The sequence below is a fragment of the Muscardinus avellanarius genome (genome assembly GCF_963383645.1).
Source record: "Muscardinus avellanarius genome assembly, chromosome: 3".
NCBI classification, from domain to species: domain Eukaryota; kingdom Metazoa; phylum Chordata; class Mammalia; order Rodentia; family Gliridae; genus Muscardinus; species Muscardinus avellanarius.
This window is the reverse complement of record NC_137788.1, coordinates 15,641,401-15,651,981: the sequence shown is the minus strand read 5'-3', so window position 1 is coordinate 15,651,981 and position 10,581 is coordinate 15,641,401.

Here is a 10,581-nt window from a genome sequence, read left to right as displayed (position 1 = left end):
GACACAAAGCAAAGGAGACGGGAACAAAGGAAACCTTCTAAAAACCCAAGCATCTATTCACTCAGAATTCCAAGCACAGGGACTTGTTGAGAAGAATGGTCACCAACTTCCTTGTAGCCCCTAAACTCTTGTATGGATCCACCTGTTGGCCCACTCTATCCCAGAGCCACACAGAAGAGGGAATTCTGACAGATGCAGTTAGACTAGTCCAGTTGATGGTAGAACAATACAGCACCCTATATTTTATAATTGTATTGTGCAGCCATCAGATCAACATTTGTCTCAATGGCTAGACTGCAAATTCTGTTGAAAATGCAACCATGTCAGCTTCTGTTTTCCTCGCCCCTGCTTCCTCCAGGCAGTGTTGTCTATATTTGTTGAAGGAACAGTGATTTTATAAAACTATAAGAGGAATGCTCTGGCCTGGTGGCACATGCTTATAATTCCAGTACTTGGGAGCCTGAGACAGGGGGATCACAGGTTTGCAGCCAGCCTCGGCTACTTAGCGGAGGCCGTGAGACCATCTGCAACTTAGTGAAACCCTGTTTCAAAGTAAACAATAAAACATAGGGATGGGGGTGTAGCTGAAAAGTATAATGCCCCTGTGTTCACTCTCCAGTTACACACACACACACACACACACACACACATACACACACACACACACACACACACGAGTCTAGTGAAAATGTTATTTTTCAAGGCTATAGAGAAGCTGGCTTTCTCATACATCAGTAGCAGGAAAGCAAACTAGTTCCACCATTCCAGACAGAAATTTGGCAATACCCAAACTACATATGCTCTTACCTTTTGACCTAGTAATCCCTTTTTGGGAATCTATCCAGAAGATTCACATGTAACCTCATAAATATACATTATGTACAAGGACACTCATTGAAGCATTGTTGGTAATTGAGAAACATTCTGAATGCTAATCCCTGGAAGCATGGCTGAAAAAACTATGATACGCCCATGAAATAGAATACTATAAGTAACGCCGGGCGTGGTGGCGCACGCTTGTAATCCCCACGCTTGGGAGGCAGAGACAGGAGGATCATGCAGGTTCGAAGCCAGCCTGGCTGGCGTAAGAGACCCTGTTTCCAAATAAAAATATAAAATAGGTCTGGGAGTGTATCCCGGAGGTAGAAGGGCTTCCAGGAACCCCAATACCACACACAAAAAAATACTATAAGTAAATAAAGATCTCTCTGCTGAAATGTAATCATTTCACAGGGGGTATGTGAAACTTTGTCATGTAAAACAAGGTAAGAGGTCTACTAAAAGGTATACTGAGCCATGTTCCTCACTCATCCCTAACACTCTTCCCATGGTCCTCTTCAAAACAATCTAGATAATATTAACTTGGCTGTGTGTGCGTGTGCGTGTGCGTGCGTGTGCGTGTGCGTGTGTGTGTGTGTGTTCTGTTTTTTGTTTTGTGTTTTTTATGGTGGTGCTGAAGTTCCTGGAAGCCCTTCCACCTCTGAGCTACACTCCCAGACCTATTTTATATTTTATTTGGAAACAGGGTCTCTTAAACCAGCGCGGCTGGCTTCGAACCTGCGCGATCCTCCTGTCTCCGCCTCCCAAGCACGGGGATGACGAGCGTGCGCCAGCACGCCCGGCGTTGGCTGTGTTTTAATGTGGAGAGCTACTCCCTGCTTCATCCTCTTTCAGAATCAGTCAGGCCCTCAGTTCCTAGAGGTTCTCTCCACAGACTGTTCATAGCTGATGACTTGTTTCTTCAAGGCTGCCAGGAGAATATCAGAGTTCAGTCTGCTAAGATAGTCTTATGAGATTAATTAAGGTAACGACCCTTCATCTCTTTTGCTAGATTGTATTGGCTAGAATCAAGCCACAGACTCTTCCTGCACTCAAGGGGGGAGATTATACATTAGCAGCAACGCTAGAATATTCCTGTCGTAATGACCAGTTTCATTAATTTCTCCTTGATCCTTCCTGAAATTCATTGTCAAAAATGAGAAAATGCTTATATATATATTTTTTTTACCTCTTTTTTTATATATGAAAGGTAGTATACCATAGACATTTTTGTACTTTGCTTTCCAAATAAAATATAAAATAGGTCTGGGAGTGTAGCTCAGAGTAGAAGGGTTTCCAGGAACCCCAGTATCACCAAAAAAAAAAAAAACCCACACACGCACACACATACACACACACACACACACACACACACACACACGTACACACACACACAGCCAAGTTAATATTATCTAGATTGTTTTGAAGAGGACAACGGGAAGAGTATTAGGGATGAGTGAGGAACAGTATACCTTTTAGTAGATCTCTTACCTTGCTTTACATGACAAAGTTTCACATACCCCCTGTATTCATCAGCTTTCCATTGCTGTAACAAATATCTGAGGTGATTAGCTTAAAAAGTTGAAAGGTTTATTTTGGCTCACCATTGGGGGGTTTCAGCCTAGAGTATGTTGGCTGTGTTGCTTCTGGACCTGGTCAAGGAGCATCATCATGGGAGCAGGTGGTAGAGCAAGCCGCTCGCCCATCGTCAGGACACAAGAGGAAGAAACCAGTGTCCCACAATCCCCGTGACCTAAATCTTTCCCTAGGCCACAATTCTTTAAAGTTCAAGCACCTTGAAATGGTGTCGAGCCAAGGATAAAGCCTTTAACATGTCCCAGTGGGGAACATTCCAGATCCAAACTGCAGCACTCCCAAAGATAATAAATGAACGAAATCATCAGGAGGTGGGTGGAACCCAAAGAGAATGGCAAACAATCACAAACATACACTACAAAACAAGGATGTCATGTGAGAAAGAAAAGACCCGCCCTAAATAACTTTGGGAAATGGTATTTTGATGGTATACCATAAGGTTAAAGGGGGAAATAATTCTACACAAATACTTCATCCAAGTTAGTAAATCTCTTAACAGAGTTAACAACTCTGGAACTACTTTCTATGTGCTAGAAATAGATAAAAAGTAATATATATTATTGTGAACAGTGAAGCTTCTCTCAAAAGTAAGGGGTTGTAGAGAAAGGGAGAATGCTGGAATGGGCAATGTGGTGTTAGACTGGAATCAGAGGTATTAATACAAACTCATCGTGTGCGTGTGTGTGTGTGTGTGTGTGTGTGTGTGTGTGTGTGTGTACCAGCTTTGGCTACTGAGGAGGCCCAGAAGCGGTGGCGTCCCAGTAGCATTGAACACCATTAGCTCCTCTCAGATTTTTGTTTCTAAATAATATTCTCTGAAAGCAACAACAGTCAAGGAACCAGGGCTCCTCAGAGAACTCCCCGACTCCAGGGCTAAGCAAAATAAAATATTATATATATTTAGGACACATTATGGTCCCAGAAAATAAGAAGGTGCTAAAAAGTGTGTGATAGGGACATGTCAAAAGGACTTGGGTGTCAACTTGAAAGAGCTTTTCAAATGGTATTGAATATATGGTGAAAATAATGAGTCCGTGCTATGTCAGCTTTCCATCACTGTGATAAAATAACTGAGGTAATCAAAGTGTAGGAGGAAAGGTTGGTTTGGTTCACAGTTCTGGAGCGTTCAGCTCATAGTTGGCCCGTTGGTTCGGGTGGGAGGAAACTGCTTACTCATGGTGGCCAGGAGGCAGAGAGAAAGAGGAGCCAAAGCCCCAATATCTCCTCCAAGGACACGCCCCAATGACCTAACCTCCTCCCACTAGGCTCCACCTCCGAAGGGCTCCACCACCTCTCAGTGCACTGGAACCAGGCCTTAAACATTGGCCTGTGGGGGATACTTCTCCAAACTATAACACACGCTACTATGACTAAATACAAGAAAAAGCTCTTAGCTATAGTAGAATTCAAATTCTTAATGTTAAAGGAATGTGGGAACCCTAATTTAAAAAAAAAACAGTAGTTAACTGTTATAGGCAAGAACTATTGATTGTTGATTTTTTTTAAAGCTAAAATTAGTAAGTAGAAGAAAGCATGATAAGGAATGGGAGATTTGCATCATCTCAAAACAGCTCCCTCCAGAGCAGGTATTAGTTACAAAAGGAGATGCAGTAGCTTTACAGTGAAAAACCTGGGAGACATCACCTTAACCAAGTGGTCACAACATCAAGAGTAAGAGACTTTTTGACATCATGTGCTATTAGTAAGATTTGCTGAGAAATACATGCCACCACATCTGTGATATTCTTGCCAAAAACACACACTCCCAATCCAACCAGGCAAATCCAGAGGGACAGTCTACAAAAGTGACATACTTTTGTAAGAGTGAAATACTCTTTAAAAATATTAAGGTCCTAAGCCAGGCGTGGTGGCGCACGCTTGTCATCCCTGCGCTTGGGAGGCGGAGACAGGAGGATCGCTCAGGTTCAGGGCCAGCCTCAGCTGGCTAAAGAGACCCTGTTTCCAGATAAAATATAAACTAGGTTTGGGAGTGTAGCCCAGAGTTAGAAGGCCCCTGGGTTCCATCCCCAGTTCCACAATATATATATATATATATATATATATATATATATATATATATATATATATATATATACACACATGCAAGGTGGGATACCAGAGTAGATCCTAGACCAGAAAAAAATAAGTAGCAAAACTGGTGAAATTAAAATGAAGTCTATAAATTAGTTCATAGCATTAAATTTCCTGGCTTTCATGGTTCTACTATGCTATAGAAGATATAAACTTTTTTTGTGTGTATGTGATACTGAGGGTTGAATCCAGGGGCATTCTACCTCTGAGCCCCTTTTTATTTTGGGTCTTGCTAAGTTGCCAAGGCCGGCCCTGAACCCGCAGTCCAGCCTCACTAAGTGATCCAGGGGCTGGCCTCAGACTTGAGATGGTCCTGCCTCAGTCTCTCAAATGGACATCGCAGGCATGTGCCACTGTCCCCAGTAGAAGAGAGAACTCTTAGAAAAGCTGGGCGGAGGGCATACAGGCACTTTAAGCTGGCAGGTTTTCTGTAAGTAAAAATTTATTTCAGGACAAGAAGCTTGGAAACGCGAGTACTGCACATGAGGCCAAAGCAGAAAGAAAGCAGAGAGAGGCAGAAAATTTTCAGCCACAACCCTCATCTTGCAAACAACCTCTAACCATATGCTGAGTATTTTCATTGTTTATCATTTAAGAAAACTTTCCTGAGCACCAGCGGTGCTCAGAGCATCCTCCCCCGCAGCGCATCCATCCCGGGTAAAGCCTGCACCTGCCTGCGTTCCCTTACCCCACCCCACTAACATGCTCTGCTATTTATTTTTAATCCCCTTTGTTTATTTTCTACTGGGAAGTAGCTACATCCACTCTCAAGAGAGGGGCGAGACGCTGGAGCTGGAATGGGTAGGGCCTTCATGCTGAGCCTTCATGAGAACCCCTGAACCTGAACCCCAAGAGCTTCCAGGGTGGTAAATGGAGCCCCATTCAGGGAGGCGGGACACCCCAACTCCCCTTGGACAGAAGGTTCTGGAAGCATGTCTTCTAGACCCTTCCCTGTGCACGTCTTCATCCAGCCGTCCTTCCATATCCTTTATTAGTAAACTGGCACAGGTATAGACCCCCTGAGTCCTGTGCTGCTCTAGCAAATTGGTGAGACCTGAGGAGGGCTCCAGGGAACCCACATTTGCAGCCAGTGGGTCAGAGGCACAGCAGAGTCTGGGCCTGGCCACTGGCGTCCGTCGGAAGTGGGGCCAGCTTGGGGGACTGAGCATGAGGGATCCGACGTGGGTCCAGGAGGATGAGTCCCGGTTGAATTGAATTTGAGGACACCAGCTGCTGTGGTCTGGAAGACTGTGTGACGTGCAGCAAAGAACCGCACACACCTCGGGACAGGAGTGCCGTGTTCACCATTGTGAGGGCATGGGAAAACACTGTGACGTTCCTGTTTTTTTTTTAAATTGAGACATCATTGCCGGGCGTGGTGGCGCACGCTTGTAATCCCCGCGCTTGGGAGGCGGAGACAGGAGGATCGCGCAGGTTCGAAGCCAGCCATGCTGGTGTAAGAGACCCTGTTTCAAAAATATAAAATAGGTCTGGGAGTGTAGCCCGGAGGAAGAAGGGCTTCCAGGAACCCCAGTACCACCAAAAATAAATAAATAAATAAATAAATAAATAGAGACATCATCTCTGTCCATCTTTATGGGGTACGGCTGATCATTGATTGATCATTCAGTGCATGTAGACAATGTATAATGAGGGGGATAAGCACTTTTATCTCCTCAAATGTTCATCATTTTTATGCTTTAGGAACTTCTAGTTATTTTCAAGTATATCCTAGATTGATGTAGCCAATGATCACCTCACAGTGCGATCGAGAACCAGAGTTCATTCCTCCTGTTGTTTTGTTTTGTATGTTTGTTGTGGTGCTGGGGATTGAACCCAGAGAGCATTCTACCTCTGAACTACACTCCTAGCCCTAGCTTTTATTTTTCATTTATTTATTTATTTATTTATTTATTTATTTATTTATTTATTTATTTTGCGGGTCTGGGGATGGAACCCAGAGGCTTTCAACGTCCGAGCTACACCCCCTGCCCAATATTTTTTATCCTTTATTTTGAAACAGGGTCTCACTGAGTTGCAGAGGGCCTCACTGAGTAGCTGAGGCTGTCCACGAACCACGATCCTCTGGTCTCAGCCTCCCGAATGCTGGGATTACAAGCATGTGCCATCACGCCTGGCTTTATTTTATTTTGAAACAGTCTCCAAATTGTTGAGGCCTCACCTCACTAAGTAGCTGAGGCTGGCCTTGACTTGAGATCCTCCTGTCTCAGCCTCCCAAGTACTGGATTACAGGCATGTGCCACATGGCCAGCGTTTCCTCTGTCTTCATGCCCTTTCTCTATTTCTGTCTCCCCTCTCTCCTGCCCTTCCAGACTTTAATGACCACTCTTCCACTCTGTTCTTATATGAGATTGTTTTGTTTTTTAGTTTACACGAACAAATTAGGACTATGTAGCATTTGTCTTTCTGTGTCTGGCTTATTTCTCTTATCATAATGACCTCCATTTCCATTCATGTCACTGTAAATGACAGGATGTCATTCTTTTTTATGGGTGAATAGTATTCCATCGTGTCTATACAGCCGTTTTCCATGGGCATCCCTCCGCTGGTGGCTATCATGGTTGACCCCATGTCTTAGCTATTGTAAAGAGTGCTGCAGTGGGCACCCAGGTATCTCTTTGATAGAATGATTTCCTTTTCTTGTATATACCCAGTAGTGGGATGGCTGGCTCATATGGTCAATCTATTTTTTTAAGGCATCTCCATGCTGTTTTCCATAATGGCTGTACTAATTTACATTCCCACCAACACTGTATAAGGAGTTCTCTTGCTTTCCCACCTCCTCTCCAGCATCTGTCACTTCTTGTCCTCTTGAAAATAGCTCTTCTAACTGGGGTGAGATGATATCTCATTGTGGTTTTGATTTGCATTTTCCTGGTGATCAGTCATAGTGTATTTTTTTTCCTATTCTCGCTGGCCATTTTATTCTTATCTCTTTTTTTTTTTTTTTTTTTTTTTTTTTTTGGTAGTACTGGGGATTGAACCCTGGGGCATTCTACCTTTGAGCTACATCCCCAGAACTTATGTTTTGTTTCCAGACAGGATCTTGCTCCATTGTTGACAGTCTTGCTGTGTTGCTGAGGTATACTCAAATCTTCAATTCCCCTGTCTCAGCCTCCCCAGTACTGAGATGAGGGGTGTGTGCCACCATGCCAAGCTAGCCCATTTTGAATTGAATTATTTGGTCCTTTGGCGTTCAATTCAGTTTCTTATATATCTTCTACGTTAATCCCTTGTTGGGTAAATATTTTATAAATATTTTCTCCCATGCTGAGGCTTTCTTGTAACTCAGTTGTTTTCTTTGTTGAATCGAAGCTTCTGAGTTTGAAATAATCCGTTTATCTCTCAGGTCTTACATTTAGAGCTGTGATCCGTCTGGAGCTGATTTGTGTGTGTGTGGTCAGAGAAAGGAATCTAGTTTCATTCTTCTGCGTTTAGATTTCCAGTTTTGTGAGCACCACCTATTGAACAGACTGTCCTTTCTCTAATGCATGTTCTTGGGGCTTATATTTAAAAACTCAATTGGCTGTATGCACATGGATGAGTTCTGGGTCCTCTATCCTGTCCCACTGCTCTCTGCGCAAGTTTTTATGCCGGCTCCATGCTGACTGGGTTACTATGGCTTCGCTGTATCTTTTGAGTTCAGATATTGAGATGCCTCTAGCTTTAGTTTTGTTTTATTTTTTTATTTTTTTATTTTTGTTTTGCCTGGAATTGCTTTGGCTATTCTGGGTCATTTTTTTTTTATAGCAATGTTAGGATTTTTTTGTTGTTGTTTCTTTAAGTCACTGTTTTTGTTTTTGTTTTTGTTTTTGTTTTGGTGGTACTGGGGATGGAATCCTTCTACCTCTGAACTACACTCCCAGACCTACTTTATATTTTATTTGGAAACAGGGTCTCTTAAGCCAGCGAGGCTGGCTTCGTACCTGCGCGATCCTCCTGTCTCCGCCTCCCAAGCGCGGGGATTGCAAGCGTGCGCCACCACGCCCGGCAGGTCATTGGTATTTTGATAGTGATTTAATTAAATCTGTCACTTTAGGTAGTGTGATAACTTTAACAATACTAATTCTTAGGAACCTGGTATATCTTTCCACTTTTCGTTTCCTCTATCATTTCTTCCATTGGGGGCTTCGTAATTTTAATTTTAGATATCTGTCACTTTCTTGGTTAAACCTACTTCTAAACTTCTTGTAACTATTGTAAATGAGATCACTTTCTTGATTTCTTTCTCAGCAAGTTCACCATACAAATGCTAGCAGGTTCTTTCTGAGGACTAGATGAAGCACCTACCCAGGCTTCTCCCCCACTTGCGGTTGTTTGCTGGCATCTTGGGCACCTTGAACTGGGGGAGCACTGCTCTGAGCTCTTTCTTCCCCTCCACCTGGCTTTGCTGTGTGCATGTCTCTGAGTCCAAATGCCCCTTTTTGCTAAGACATCAGTCAGCTGGGAGGAGGATCCACCCTAAAGACCGCATCATAACTATTTACATCTGCAATGACCCTGTTTCCAAATAAGGTCACGTTCTGAGGCACCAAGACTTAAACATAGGACGCTGGTGCCGGAGAAAGGCACGTGACTCCACCAGTCACACGGATCCTCCACTCGAAGGAAAGTGCATTTTTCATTTGCAGCGCTGTCTGCACAGCTCTTGGTATAAACTAGGTAATGTTGCAACGAGGCCCCATCAACTACCAGAGACTTCTCATTCTCGCCAGATCCACGGGGTGGTAGGACTCCTCAGGACAGCTGTCCTCTGCACCATGACTCAGTGACAAAACCTGCTTCCGCTTTCGGGATCCACAGAAGGGCCACACAAAGGCTGGGGCGTGCGCCAGTTTTCCTGGTCCCAGCCTGGAAGTGCCCCTTTGCCCGTGGTTCATGTTTGCGCAGACTCAGAGCCGCACAGCTACGAGGGGTTGGAGAGCCAGACACCGTGGACCGCCTGTGGGTAACTGACCTTTGCAGCTGGGGCACTTTAGGACTGGTATCCAGGATGTTTACTTAAGGCCTTGGAAGCTAAATGTTTAGAATAAATTGGAGAGCAGGAAAAAAAAGATATTTACTTTAGGAATTAAATCTAGAGTCACTGTGTCCCTGAAGCTTAAAGAATAATAATAATAATAATAAAAAAGGAGCAATAGCTCCAGGGCGCATTAATCAACCTGGCTCCACACGGGGAAGGACTGGGAGTCAGATAGAAGCAGTGGTTTTATGGGGACATCCGGGACAGCTTCTGGTTTTTCCCAGGTTTAGAAACTCATCATGGATTGAGAGAGAGAGAAGGAGAAAAATAAAGAGGAGGGAGGAAGAGCCGGGAGCAGTGGAGGATGCCTATACTCCCAGTACTTGGGAGGCTGAGACAGGAAGATCGCAGGTTGATGGACAGCTCAGGAATGTAACAGCACTCTCAGCAACCTACAGATCCTGTTTCAAAACATAATGATAATGGGCTGGGGCTGCAGGTGTAGCTCAGAGATAGAATACCCCGGGGTTTTAGCCCCAGTAAAACACACACACACACACACACACACGCACGCACACATGCACGCACACACACTCACTGGTTCTAATTAGGGAAAAGAATCCACCCTATTTAAGCCTTTCCCTGCTAGACACTGAGGTCTCCAAGGACAGGCTGAGGGTGTAGTCCTCATATCTTCCAAGAAGTTTGCATGGGTCTCCCAACTTTGTAGAGGCTTAATACGTACCTCCTGTGAAAGCATGTTTGGATGGATGTGTGGATGGAGGAAGTAAGCTAAATACGCTTTCATGGTCCCAAATGCCGTACTTATCAGAAGAAAGGGACACTCCTTTGCTTAGTAAACAGTCCCCTCCCCTGTGCCCAAACTCCACAGCTGCCGGGCCTGGTCCCTGCCCATTCATGGAAGTGGCCTGGGGGAGGTGACTGACTGGTGGTCACACCCAGGCCTGGTTATGGAAATTTACCCCATCAGGAGCTATGGGAGAGGCTTCAAAATGACCTGAAATTTATTCTGGCATCAGCTCATGCAGGAAGATTTTCCATTTCTCAAGTGTGTCCAGTCAGTTGATGAG